Here is a 14,301-nt window from a genome sequence, read left to right on the forward strand (position 1 = left end):
ACCTTCTCGAGAGAAATTATCTTTAGCCTTGCACTTTGTACTCACAGAATCCTTTCATTTGGAGGTGAAAATGTCCTGTGTGGGGGACAAGTGGAGACCCTCCCTATCTAGCAATATATTAAGACCTTGGCAGAATGTCTGATGAATGTCAGACACCTGGAGGGATCTATTCAATTTAGAAATGGGCTCAAGCCAAAAAATTCAGAACCCAGTCTCAGATTTGAACACTCCGGAGTTCAAGGATTTTTTGGATAAAGGGTTTAAGCCACTCCATATAAATAATCAAATTACAGAATTTGGTCTGGGCATGGATTACAAGCACCCCTAAAATGCAAGAGTATTTATTTTTTAGGGTTTGATTTGGTTGGTCTGGAAAGCCCTGATTCAGGGTTTGAAATCTTTGCCATCAACCTTGAAAGCAGTTGGTTCATAAATTATTTTTTTTTCCCCCATTTACTGGTCCGTGTTCCCCCCCCCATTTACTGGTTTTCAGTTCTTTTTAAAGAAATGCAGAAGAAAAGGTGTTTGTAAGCAACTTCCCAAATTATTTTTTGCCATCCACGAGCATAGGGCTGCCTGTTTGAATGTTTCCAAGAAAGTATTGTTCTTATGTGACAACAGGTCAGAAAGACTCTGCATTAATTACACTAACATATGGTTATTAACAGATTCTAGCTCAGGGAGCAATACTTTACAATGTTATCTTCCACATAGTCAGATGTTAGCCATATTGTCAGTGCTGGCAGCTATTGTTTCACTCATTTACTTCACAGAGCTAATTACTCCCTAATAATAACTTTACCTTGGAGTTTTTCACTTGCTTGTGCCAGCAAACCTGTTCACACTACATATGCTAATTATTGGCACTTATTCATTATGTTAAGATAGCTTTAAGTTCAAGCTGTGCAGCCTGGCTTTCGGTATGGAGCCAGCTGGCTGCAAAGTTCCACCTTTTTTTTTTCCTTTTTCTTTTTTTTTTTTTTTTAAACTAAAGTCATTAAAAGTTTTAATATGGGCCTATCTTGTTCTCTTTACAAGATTCTGTCTTTCAGGAGTTCGGGCACGTAGTTGGTTACTCGTGGACAATTGCAAGTTTATAAGGAGTTCCTGGTTTTCTTAAAATATTTCTCAGCGCTTGCAGTGAGGTCTTTTCTGTTAAGAGGATTGTAAATTCATTTGTAATTTGAACCGTGAGGCCATTTACCAAAATGGGTATTAATTTTCTTCCTTTCCCCACCCAGTTCTAGCTCCTTGCCTCTTTCATCAGCCCTTACGCTTTTCCACTGGGAGTCCCAAGGCCTTTTCAGCGCCTGGTGAGGACGCTTGCTCTTGATTTTGTTTCTTTACGCTTTCAGTGTCCAAGGGCCTAAATCTTCAATGAGCTTTGTAAGGATGGATTCACTGATTTGTCCTGGGCTCAACATAAGTACAGCAAATCAGATCATTCAGATTTGCAGCCTAAACCAGGCAAATTTCATGGGATTTGGTCTATTACATCTTTCCAGAATTCTCAGTGATCCTTTTTCACACTCTAGAATAGTGCATATTCCCATAAAATGCAGAGAAATGTGGTGTCTTCTGAAGATAAAATACTGTCCTTGATTTGCATGAAGAATTTTATGAATACCAACTGAACATCTACATAGGAATCAAAGACAATTGATGGCTTATCCTGGTTAATGTTGTATATACAGTATGGGATGTTACAGAACTGACTGTTTCAGCTGTGACTCTTAAGAGTCCCGTGTCAGATCATCGTCTAGTGTAAATCAGCATAAGTGCTTTTCCACTATCATCTGGTGAACTGGTCTGACATTTTGTGATGTTCTTAAGAAATTATTTTTATCCAAGATAAGGTGAACCTATGTGAAATCCCATTCATTTTTATCAGTAGAGAGAGGAGAATGAAATCTTCCATATGTAAGAATTCAGTTCATATTGAAAAAAAAAAAATCTATTTCTGCCTCCCCACGAGGGATGAATTCTATAGACTTTTGAGCTACCCTGACATTACAAATAAAAGGTTTATTTTGTGGTCTAGCTAACTTTATTAGAAAAAATGCATGCCGAAGACTGTCATTTGGCCATCTTATCTTCTTATTGTGCACATTACATACATTAGGATTTCTCTCTGTTGTAGTATCAAAGAAAATATGAATGAATGAAGTAAGATTATTTCATAATCAGGAAAGACTAAATCTCTCCTCTCCTGTACACATGTATACTTCGTTCCAGTGTCAACATCAACTGGTTTGTAGACCTCAGTGCAGAATTTGGCCATAAAATAGGGGAGAAAAAGCAGGACACCTGAAACTGAAAAAAAAAAAATATTTACTTGAAATAAAATATTCTTTCCTGCAACATCCCTTTTTACAGCCTCAGAGCATTAGATTGGATTCCCTCCTGTGTTACTGCAGGTCTGCTTCATTACAATTCCAGTGATAACAATAAACAGTTTTAATACAATTCTTAATAAAACTGAAGTAAACAGACTTTCAGTTGAGCCATAATAGATGATCTTTACAGAATTTTTTACTTCTGGCATTTCTTGGGCTAAAAAAATCTGAGTATTGTTTAGTAAAAATACTGTAATTGTGACTGTATAGTATAATGTCCTGTCCACATTAGACAACGGTCAGGGCCTGTGGTGGCAGTGATGGAGTTTATCTTGTCCTTAAGTGACGTGGAGCTATGGAGACAAGTGATAGAGAGAAGGTGGGAGAGGAAAAACTCCAAATTCTGCTCTTAGAACACAGCTCATGCAGTCAGTGCTGCATTATATGAGTAAAGCATGTGGAGTAAATGTAGCAGTGGTTCACTAGATCAGAAGTTGGTTTTCAAGTGGGAAGAAACTACATATGATTTCTAAAAGCTTGTTCTCAAGCAGCAGCCTTGGAGCTGACTGGTGTACCATCCATGAAATTCCAGCTCTCTTGAAACGAGGGGAGAATGGGGTGTTGTATCTGCTAAACAGATCACATTGAAATGAAAGAAACTGTCATTATGTTTAGAGAAGGTTTGAACCAAAACCTTCAAACCGTGGTACAGCTTTCTTGGGAGTTGACCTTCGCCTGTTTTTATGAAAGGCTCAGCCTCAATGCCAGATCTGAATTAATGGAGATTTGGATTGAGACTTGAACTTTGTGGTTTAGACCTGTATTAAGAGATCCTGGTATCACTGCTCAGACACCACTCAGTTTCTACCTCAGTGGCCTTTTGCTTTCTTGATAGACTTTAGAGCATTAGATAGAACATTACCAAAATAGGCGTACCACCTAGCAACAAAATATTAATATTTTAAGCAAGGAACTGAAGTGGGGCATGGCTGAAGAACCTCTACTGTGAAGCTCCCGTAGCGTTGCGGGGCTGTGGCTGGGAACCCTGGTTTTAAGAACTATGGAAAGGGGAACCCAGAGCGCCTATGTAGGCAGTTAGATTGATCTTCAAGTTAGGTTTCCAGGATTAGACATGGTATTTCAGACCAGGTAAATGAAGGTAAAGCCAATCGTTCTGGCTTTCGCTTCCTAACTGCTCCTTGTGTATGCCTAAATTGAAATTTATGTTTCCACACCCTTCCCGTAACTAGAAGTTTGACAACTAGTTATTGAATCCACTGGAGGTGAGAGTAAATGGGAATATCTGGAGGTAATGTTAGTATCGGTGTCCATCTGACCTGTGAGTGTGAGAAAAAAGAGGAAGGTTGCAGGTTATTTTATCAGGTGCTTTTATGTCTGATGACATGGGGACTGTCTGCCAGAGGTGATGAGGACAGAAAAAAACCAACTTAATAGCAATTAAGAAAAGACATCCAGCAGAAATGCTGTGACAAAACTCTTAGGAACCTGTTTATATTTTTAAGGCTGTTTCCTCAAGGAAAAAAGTGAGAGAACAGTTTTGGTTTTTTGTTTTTTTTTTTTAAATAAAAGCTTAGTTCCTCCTCAGATATTTGGCACTCCTTAAGATCTGCTGGAGCCTGACGGACTATTCTGACGTTCTTAATGCACCTGAGAGTTACTTCCCAAACATGCCTTTCCTCATGCTAGATCTTGCCAAGATCTTTTGGATAAACCTCATTTGAAGTTTCTAGGACACAGCAATGTGGCATGAAGGAGCCCTAGAAGAATTTTCAAAATACAATTAGCACCTATTTCTAAATCCCATATCACAAAAAGATCTCACTCAAATCACTTGTAATTCAGCTGAAAGTATGTTCTTTGACAGCCGACCACCTGTAAAGACTTTGGAGGATAAATGACCTCTCATGAGATGGGGGGAACTAGTCAAAAAGTATCTAATCTAGGTATTTATCTGTGCTTTGAACCACGTACTTTGAATTCTTGGGTTTACAACAAAAAGCCAATCTTGGTCTTAACTATGGACAGCCTATCTGTATTCTCGTACATAACGCCTGTGGAGAGAAGTAAATACACACTGGACTGATGCAGAGGGGAGGGTCTATTGACTTGTTTAGGAGAGACGTGCTACTTGCCACTTCTACGTTATGCTTGATATCTTCAACTAATAGCAATGAAACCTGTATGCTGCCTTATGCTGTAACGTACTGCATGAAAGCAGCATAATTTAAAATATCCATTTAAATATGTTTTGGAGCGATTTAGAAGAATTATTGGTATACATTTTTGAGTCCCTCTACCTGTTAAACGGCTTCATAACATAGGTCAAATAAACTTAGAAAACTCACCTGAAATAGCTTTTCCATAAATAACGTTATGATTGGAGTCTCGAGTTGTTTCAAGGCTACATGCAGGTGTTGTGGGCCACATTAGGAAACTGTCAATCTTCCACTTGTGTCAATAAAAAAACTTTCATTTTAGCCCTCATGGGTTACAAAATAGAGAAGCTCTGAAGTCCCTCTGGCATAGGACAGAGTATGGGTAATATGGCAGCTCGGTAATACTATGTGAAAAGTTGGGAAGGAAAAGGCACGTGTCTGTCAACGAGAGATTCGGGGTTATACGATTCTGTCCCTGTTCAGACAGGAGAGTGTACGCTGTGCAAGTGAAACTGTCAGAGGTGTGTGAGAAATACTGTTTGCATTCTGTTTGAAATTTTCCCTTGGGTATCACCATCTCTTGTATGGTGCATGCCTATATGCTTGCATATGTGTGTGGACTCCTGTGTGTGGGGCATCTGTTTCGTGGGTACTGTGTGTATATATATATATGTGTAAATATCAGTACATGTGCACATACACACACATTTACATTTTAAAATAAATACCAGAAATGAGATTTATAGATAGCTTTCCTCATTTGCTTGTGTGGTGTGTGAGACGTGTGCACACACATCTACTGGAAAAATGTGTGTGTTTATAGTTCTGTATGGGCACAGATGATGCATGTGTGTATACAGACACAGACAAACATACACTCACACTGTGATACATTAGATGCACTTAGATCTGTAGGACTCACTATTGACTTTAATTAGAATATCAGCATAGACTTCTTGTAAAAATCATTAACTTAGAGTTATTCTTGCATTGTTCTGAATACATATTTAGTGTATTTCTTGTCTGAAGTGAGTCGCAATGGAGACTTATTCCACTGGTTGAGTCTGAGGAAAGTTAAGTCCCTGGAAAAATCAAGGTACGCAGCCAGACCAGCCTGTGAGTGTGCTCTCCTGGTTCTTCCCTAGCACTCGGTCATTTCAAGCCATGACAGACCTGTCTGCTGTTCCAGGAGAGAGCCAAACCACCGCAGCTCTTCAAAAAGGCTTCTAAGCAAAACGTAGGCATTGCAGTGCTTCTGACATTAAAATAAAGGTATCAAAACCATTTGATTAACTGAAGATGCTTCTTCATGATTACTTAATGACATGGTGGGAGTTTGAAGCTCGTCATTAATATTGTCATTTGTCTAAAAAGTATCTTCTAAGTGCTGCTTGGCACTGAGGTGACTAAGCACCATATTATCGCCTGAGCCTGGGTCTGTCTCCACCAGGCATTGTTAAATTCGTTGCGTCAGGACATTCTGCCGTGCAGCCCTAGGGGACCCTACGAAAGGCATTTGCAGGCAGGAACTTGAAATAAGCACAGCCTCAGCGTAATTGTAGCCAAACGGTTCCACAGAAGGAGTGTCTGTGTGTGGAGTCTGAGTGTCCAGCTGTTCGGAGGAGGATTACGAGGGCTTTAATGGAGAGCACAGATGGAATCAGTACTATTGTCCGGAGTATTCTGGGGCAGAGGCTAAAGTGTGAAGGATGATCAGTGGAGAGCTGATTGGAAAGGGGGGAAAAAAAAAAAAAAGAAAGAAGGAAAAAAAAAAACCAAACTCTTGTTCTCTAAAAAGCAAAGGGATTGATGCTGTCCAATGGTGAGGGTGCGGAGGAAATAGTTCCCAAAGCTTGCTTTCATGGTTAGCAGGCATTGTAAAGATGGCACAGGTCATGTGTTGTGTGCAGCTGTTTAGAGGTTCTTACAGAACTGTTAGAGACTTAGCAAGGCCCATTATTCAAGGCACTAAGGCAGTTTTACTGGATATGGACTACTGCAATTGTATAAGCTCTCCATTGTGTGAGTACTAATTTAGAGTGCTACCATAAGCCAGCCATACAATCCATGCTTCCCATGAATGAATGAGTCATCTTGATGAAAAGGCTCAGAGCACACAGCTCTGACTTTTAGTCTTAAAGGGACCTGATGTGTTCAGGCTGGATCACATTTTAATGAACAAACTCGCTGGCAAAATATTTTGGGTTTGAACTGCTGAAATAATCCTTTTCTTTTTGGAGAAAGGTATTATACCCAAAGATTTCAGATAGGTTTTCATTTGCCTTAGCATGTTAGGTGTATTTGTAGATAAGGATTTGTTATGGGATATTAAAGTGTTACTAATGTGCTTGTATAAACATAACAGGTTTCAAGGCCACTCGGTAAGCCAGCAATTTATGTCCTAAATCATTCCTTTAGGTGCCAAGGAGCCCCATGCTTGTTTTATTCAAAACCATTTGGCTGCAGGAATGCAGCTGTTTTTCATTAATGATGTCCACACACATACACAAGCAACGTGGTGGTGTATAGCACTGCTGTCTCTTTATTTCCTTGCCTGCAAAGAATAAGAGAACAGTATTAGGACCTCTAATGGAGTTGCAACATTGTTCGGTAAAGTAATTTTCTGTAGCATTCTTACCTGGATTGCTTAGGGTCACATCAAAAAAGAGGATTCTTTCTCTGATAACAGGACTTAGATAGCCTTTGGGAACGTCCAAATTGAGGGACTCAGGAGCGCTTCCCGAGTTCATATGCACATCCTGTCCAGCCGTCATTGAGACAGACCCTTGAAGAGCCTTAATTCAAATGTGGGCTCTGAAGCTTTGGGGGCATCTAGACATACCTAGCACCTGCTGATGGGATCCAAGAGTTTTCTGTATTTCTCCTTCTGTGCATGCCCTGAACACCTAACCGCTTAGCTCCTGCCCAAGGGGCACAGCAATCCAGAGACAAGGCAGGGCAGCATTGGCTCAACCAACAGGCACGGTGCCTGAAGCACCGTGACAGCATTGTAAAATGTCGCTGCTTCCTTTCCAACACACAGCAGTTAAGGGCTAGTCCTTCCTTTTTTGTGTGTGCAGTGGCCTGGTGAAAGCTTAGCAGTTGCCTAAGAAATGGAAAGAACTGGGTTGGGGCTTCTGTTTCCTTAATGCAATTCACATTGTGTCTCCCACATCTCGGGAGAGACGAGGCCTTTCTCCACATCTGCTGAAACTGGGCTTCAAGCAAAAAGAGACATAATGTTCATGTCTTAAATGGAGCAAAAAAAGAAATGTCATAGCTCAGTATCCCACTGATGATGACATTTGAGCCTGTGTTCTGCTCCACAGATGCCTTGTGGTGTTTTTTTTTTTTTAATTAAAGTTATTTTTTTTAAATTAAGTTGTTTCTACCAAGTACCATTGGGGGCAATTTGTATTGACTTCAACAGAGCAAGGACTCAACACAAAGTTCCTATAGGTCAAATTTTGCCCTTAAGAAAATAATGATTATTACAAAAGTCCCTTTTCTGAGCTGAATACTACTTAAAATGTAAAGGCATTTAAAAAAAATCAAATATTACTTTATGTTTTGATCACATTTACTGCTAGTTTCCTTTTTGATCTCTCTTACTATCAAACTAAGTTTATTGAGTCAGCTTTGTTTAATTAGTTTAATTTTACTTGTTCAGCAGCATTGCCAGAGTTGTACTTGTCAGATTCACAGCTCTGAATGAAAATATTCCCTGTGACTGACAAGACAAAACAAAAACAAAAGTGGAAAAGGAATTATTAAAATGTTTATATTTGCTTAGGTAAAATGCTTCCAGAACTGAAATTTGGAGCAGAAAATATGTAAGGATCCTGATACTTAGTTAACTAACTTAAATGTATTCTTAGCGAAGTGTCAGAACTTTCGTTCGCTTTATTGTAAATCAGGTCTACCACACAAAAGCATGATAGGTGTTAGTGCCTAAATTAAAAAAAAAAAAAGTGCCCACTTCCAGCGAACATTTGCAAAATTGTTTATCTAGCAAAAATATTTGGGGTTTCAAATAAATCTACATATCCTCAGTCACACCAGTGAGCGAGTGAAGACTACTCAAGGGCTTTTCCCACTCTCCCTTCAACCAAACTCAGTGGCTTCAAGTGCTGTCATACCGTGTGACATGATGAGAGCCATGAGGTTCATCAGTTCCCACCGTTACACTGGGGCTGCGTCTGTCCCGTCGCTGATTTGCATTAGTGAACCTTAGTAATAGGCCTCTGATTTTCAGTTGCACCAAGCATCCAGCCCCAGAGACTGTGTTCTAGATTAAAACTTTGTTCTCTGTCTCCAATGGTGCTTAAAGAGATCTCAGGAGTACTTTATAGCCAGCAGTGTTTCAGTACGAACAGTACTAGGAATAAATCAATTGATCAGAAAAATTCCTTTTATTGCTAAAGAGAAACGGATGGCTGAAGAGCCATGGTGTATGCTTAGAATAGAGTAGATAGATCACATCACTGTTGTATTTTCAGAGCTTTTTACAGTGCTCGGTTATATTCCTCTCTCCCAGATGCATCACATCTACCTTTCTCTTTAGTATGCAAATGCACAATTAAAAGCATTCAACAGATAGAGATGAATAAGCTACTACAGTGTGCTGCTAGTAATTTATTTTCATTAACTGGGAGTATGTGGAAGTACCCCAAAGAGCAAAGAGATGCTGGAAAGTTGTAATAGATAAGAATCTACTGACTGCCTTTATGTAAGACAATAGATCTTGTGAATATTCTGCTTCCTCTCCAGGCAGTGAGCTAGTATGGTTAACCAAAATTGTTGAGTAATTGTTCTGTGGTTGAGAACAAAATGCTGAATTAAACTGTTCCCAGCACAATAATTGTGTGATTACAGCATTTATGTTGCTGGCCAAAAGAACAGTCATTAGGTTTGGAAGACTTACCAAAACCACAGGCACAGAAAAAAAAAAATGCAAATCACATGTAAATTGTCCTCTAATACCTATAGTGGCTTAAAAATTGAACTAGGAGTATGGTATGTGTATATTTAAAGGCAGTCAAGCCAGAAAAAATGATTGTACATTCAAGAACTACTTCAGACTAGGAAGAAAATACCCCAAAATTATTCATTTTCATTATGTTGTACTTTTCTCCCTCTTGTGAGATCCTGCACTTCATACATTACGCGTGTATTCTGCTTTGTGATTGCTATTACATTTTTCCCCACTGCATACCAATCAGATATTGTCTGGGAGTTGTAAGGTAGGTAGGACTCCCACACCTAACTAAATCTTGGGCCAAGTTGATTCAAAGAACAATGTACAGGGGAGGCAGGCAGCAAATGTTTATCTGATTGCTGTAATCCACCAGTAAAATTAAAAACTGATTTATGATGCTAGGTGCTCTCGTAAGGTAGACAATTTTCTTCTCCATTCTGTGGTCCATATCTACAAGAGCCAGAGAAACAATTAGATTTAGTCTCTCCTTTTTGTTTTTCTTTTGTTGTTTTTCCTCATATTTCTAATAATAATAAAGGAGGAGGAGGAAGACAAGGAAGACCTGAAGGAGACAGCAGAGAAGAAAAAGACAGAATGTTTAGGACAATCAAAATTTTTGTGCCTGCAATTCAGTGCAGTAACAAGCTGCAGGATTTGGATAGCTGGCTACCTGGCTGTACAGAAATCAGATGATGAGATGTCTAAACTTTATCATTGTATCTACAGTTAATTGCGTTTTAACTGTATTGCTGTCACTAAATCGTAGGCACAAAATGAGAGACTGTCTTCAGTCCTATTCAGAAAATGTTCCCAAATAAAACTTGTGAAAAGCATTTTCGTATGAGGATTTTTGGTAACAAGGGAAAAAAAGCATCAGGACATGAATGGAAGAGTGGCTACGTATCTATTTAAATAGTCTTTCTTCTGCAACTTGAATCCTCTTCACTTTTAAAATTGAACTTTTGATGGTAGAAGTGAACTCTATTGAGGAGCCATTCCACTGGCAAAAGGGACAGTCAGAAACAAGTCTGAACAGCTGAAAGATTGAAGAGAGATCTTTATTGTGCATTTTCCTGGGCAGTAATTAGAGGCTATCCAATACTAGAAATGTGTTTTCCACAGAGGTTTCTACTAACATTTGGTCTTAGTTTTCCTGGCCATTTGTCCATCACAGTTAAGTGCAGGGGTTTTTAAGATCATGTAGAAAGCAATAAAACTCAATATAAAATAATAATAATATTGTCTTCGGGAAGGAATGACATTGAGTTGTTGTAGCAACTAGTGCTCTGAAACTGATGTCACTGGAGACCAGACATACACTGAAACGTGTATCTGATTTAATAATAATGAAATTGGGAAAAAGAGGGAGCATTCAAAGCGTTTAATCAGTGGATTTAAGTCTAAGATTTTTCTGAGCAGACCCAATTCTGCCAAAGTCTACACTGATCACACCATGAAGAATGTTTCTTTCCCTGTACTGTATTAGATTGTGTATGGTTTTATTAACTATGTCCCTCAACCTTTCAATTTAAAAAAAGCAAGAGAAGGTACAGACTTCTAGTGCGGAATTTGTTTTCTGAGTCCTTTATGTCTATTTTTTCTCTCTTTTTCTAGATAGTATGATTTTAAGTGGATGACTTTGATAGGACTTTCATGTTTGTTTATACCATTGCACTATTCAGCAGCCGAATGGGTTTTGAATTTCTGCCCACTACATGATACTAAATAACCCCTGTTTCTTGCCCACCGCCTACACATTAAAATTGTTGTGTTTGTTTTAATTAATGATACTCCACTTGTCAAAGAGATACTGAGTGAAAAACACATCTTGAAACCTTAGGGTTTTGTTTGAAAGAATATGCCTTCTTCTCTATATAGTAATATTACCTTAAATCATATGAAGGAAATTGGCACAAAAAAAAGCCCAAACCAAAACAAGAAATAGTTATTATAAGGCAGAATTCCAATGATCTCCTTGTCTTCTGTGTCAACTAATTGGAGTAAGCAAGATTTCTGTGTTAAGGGTTATGAAAGTAGAATTGTTTCACATTAGTTGATGAGACTTAAATATTTTACTGTAATTATGTATAGAATCATTACAAGCAATGTGTCATGGGTGACTCATAATGAGTGGCAGCAGAAGAGTTGAAATAGAAGGCCAGACTGTGGTGATACTGCAGTGCAAGAGCGTTGGAGAGGGATCTGTCACTTCAGGAACAGAGGAAAGCTTTAGGGAACTATCACCTCCCATTACTGGTACCTACCATGCGTACCGTGGTGGGGATGAAGGAAGACCAGGATGTGAGATGGGCCTACCTTGCAAACCCTTTACTTTCCACTGAAATACCACAGCATACCTATTGTCTTCATCTTACTTTATGGTCCCCCATTTCATCAAGCAGTGTTTGAACAATGGGGTGAGTACTACTTTTGATTCACAGCTTTTCTCCAGGAGTGCCTCAGGATCATTAATAAAATAACGAGTTTCTTAAAAGAAGGCAGTCCATTATTTGTGGTTTAGGCCCTAGATATTGATCTATTCATGAATTTGGACTTTACTATTGTGTCAAAAATGAGGTCGTGGCACTTGCTGCCTTCTATACACCATCTTAAATACAGTGGTTTCCATATTAGAACTGTTTTCCCTGTTTCAGAGGTGGAAAAATTATTTTTTTTGCATCAGTAGGCAGGAGAAGTATTACTGCAATTTATACATCAGAATGATTAGTTACTGGTGTTTGAATATGTAATGGAAAAATCAACAGTGGGTAAAGGGGGAGGTGTAGCAGCTGGCCTTAACACAGTTGCTTCTGAATAACTTTATATGACAAAAATACCAGTCAGCCTTGCTTAGGTATAATGGCATCAGCCTTGCTCTTGTGACCCCTTTCGTGATCTTTTGGGGAAAATGCACTAAAGAAATCTTTAGTGTGTACTTTCATATCCCAAAAACCGCATCACTTATGTCTACATAGGAGTAAGAACCACAATCAGAATAAATATGTTTCTTTACCTAAACTGCATTCTCAACCTGAAAACCATCTTGGACAGGTTTATAGCCAAGCATTTTATGGTCCTGTTTGCATCCTTTGCATGAAAACATGCACAGCAATACTTTGGTGTCCGGATGAGCCCAAAGGCACCTCGAAAGGGCCGAAGAGATAGCAAGGAGGGGCATTTCTCCTAGCTCACGTAATTTATCTGTCAAAAAGAGCTGACACAAGCTGTCCTATTTGCTGTTCCCTGCTTCCTCTGCAGCAGTAGTTAATACCGGACTTTCTTTCCAAACCTCTTTTGACAGCAGTCCATAATACCATTGCACAAAGACTTTCGATCTGGTAAAATGTGAGCATCGGGTATACCCAAGAAGTGACTTTGAAAAGAAAGAGAGCTGGGTTAGCACACACACGCAAAACCCAGCCACTTCAGCCTCTTTAAACAGAATGCAGAAAATCAGGAAAAAGTGTGCAGGTGACTTCTGGAAGGCTGATATGAACAATGACAAGGGAAGTATACTTATTTTTGTCTCTGATTCTTTATGGTATGTACAAAAATCCCCATAGTTCGTTATAATCTGAATAACTGAACCAATATATAGCTAACTGTAGAAAACAGTACACATGTGCAGCTCAAGAAATTATCCTACATGCTGCCTTTTAAAACACATCAGGAAATCTCACACCTGTTTTCTTTTCACTGACAAATGTTTCGCTGAATAGCTTACTGCTAGAGCAATCAGCGCTGGTCCAGACCTCACTGGGAAAAGCATTAACCAAGCATCTGGGAACTGTATGCTCCATCATACGCTGTGAGGTAGCATCAGTCATTAATGTAAGTTCATAGATTTTCCAGTTTGAAGGGAGTGACTTTGCAGATTAACTCTTGCTACATGACAGTTCTATTTAGGAGCAAGTTGCTATTAGCCAGCAAAAACACAAATAGAGGACAATATACAATGTAAATCAGCAGTTTTGACAGCCTCAGGTTTGTGGTGGGTTTCAATTATAGTCCTGGCTTATTCTTCTAGGAAGGGTGCTAACATTTAAACAAGGCGCCTAGGTGCTTGGAAGCTATGGCACAAGAAACAGTATTTGTGTGAATGTTAAGTAAGGTGAAATAAGTCAGTTTGACCCAAACACTGGTCGTCATACCTCAAAAGCCAATTTTGTGTCCTCTGCTAACTTTAACCTCTTCATGAAAGAAATGGCTCAATCAGCCGAACGATGGATCTTTTTCTTCTCTAAAAAGGAAAGAGAAATTATTTTGAGCTTGGATTAGAAAGGGCTCTTTTGAGAGTGCACTTCAGTCTTCCCATGTAGCTGTTACCTGAATTACAGTAGCTCTGAAAGTTCTGGTTTTGCCAGAGGACCCCACACACTGGGGTGTTACATAGTCTGGTGCAGCCATTCCTGCGTGAACTTTTAGGCTTTTGACTTAAACCAGCTGCATTTTGGAATGAATTCCAGTTTATGTTCTTTTTATTTCGGGTAGCCTCTTCCTTTTCAGTTAGGCTATTTGTTCAAATGCCTTTGTGGCAGAATTGCCCTGTAGATAACTTATACGCTGAGTGACACAAGCATGAGTGCTTCTTGCTGCATGTCATCCCAAATGGGAAAAAGTCATCTTACTGCTTTTCCCTCCTCTGTATATTTTTCTATACCAAATCAAATATAAAAGAAGTGTTCTAAAGTTCTTTATTTTAGTTACATAAATGAATAAGTAATACTGCTTTTACTTTAGAACTATCCAAGAGATGGTCCTTTATGCAAAAGGTCCTTTTGGCTTATGTCCTTCAAAGTGCTGGTGGAGG

General features: G+C 39.0%; 1 protein-coding gene across 19 annotated transcripts in view; it reads left to right on the forward strand.

Moving 5' to 3' along the window:
- The window catches only part of SOX5 (SRY-box transcription factor 5), a 655,394-nt gene that overhangs the window by 532,194 nt on the left and 108,899 nt on the right, over nt 1–14,301 (forward strand). The gene's annotated exons all lie outside the window — the stretch shown is intronic.

The sequence above is a fragment of the Grus americana genome, chromosome 1, assembly GCF_028858705.1.
Source record: "Grus americana isolate bGruAme1 chromosome 1, bGruAme1.mat, whole genome shotgun sequence".
Taxonomy (NCBI): Eukaryota; Metazoa; Chordata; class Aves; order Gruiformes; family Gruidae; genus Grus; species Grus americana.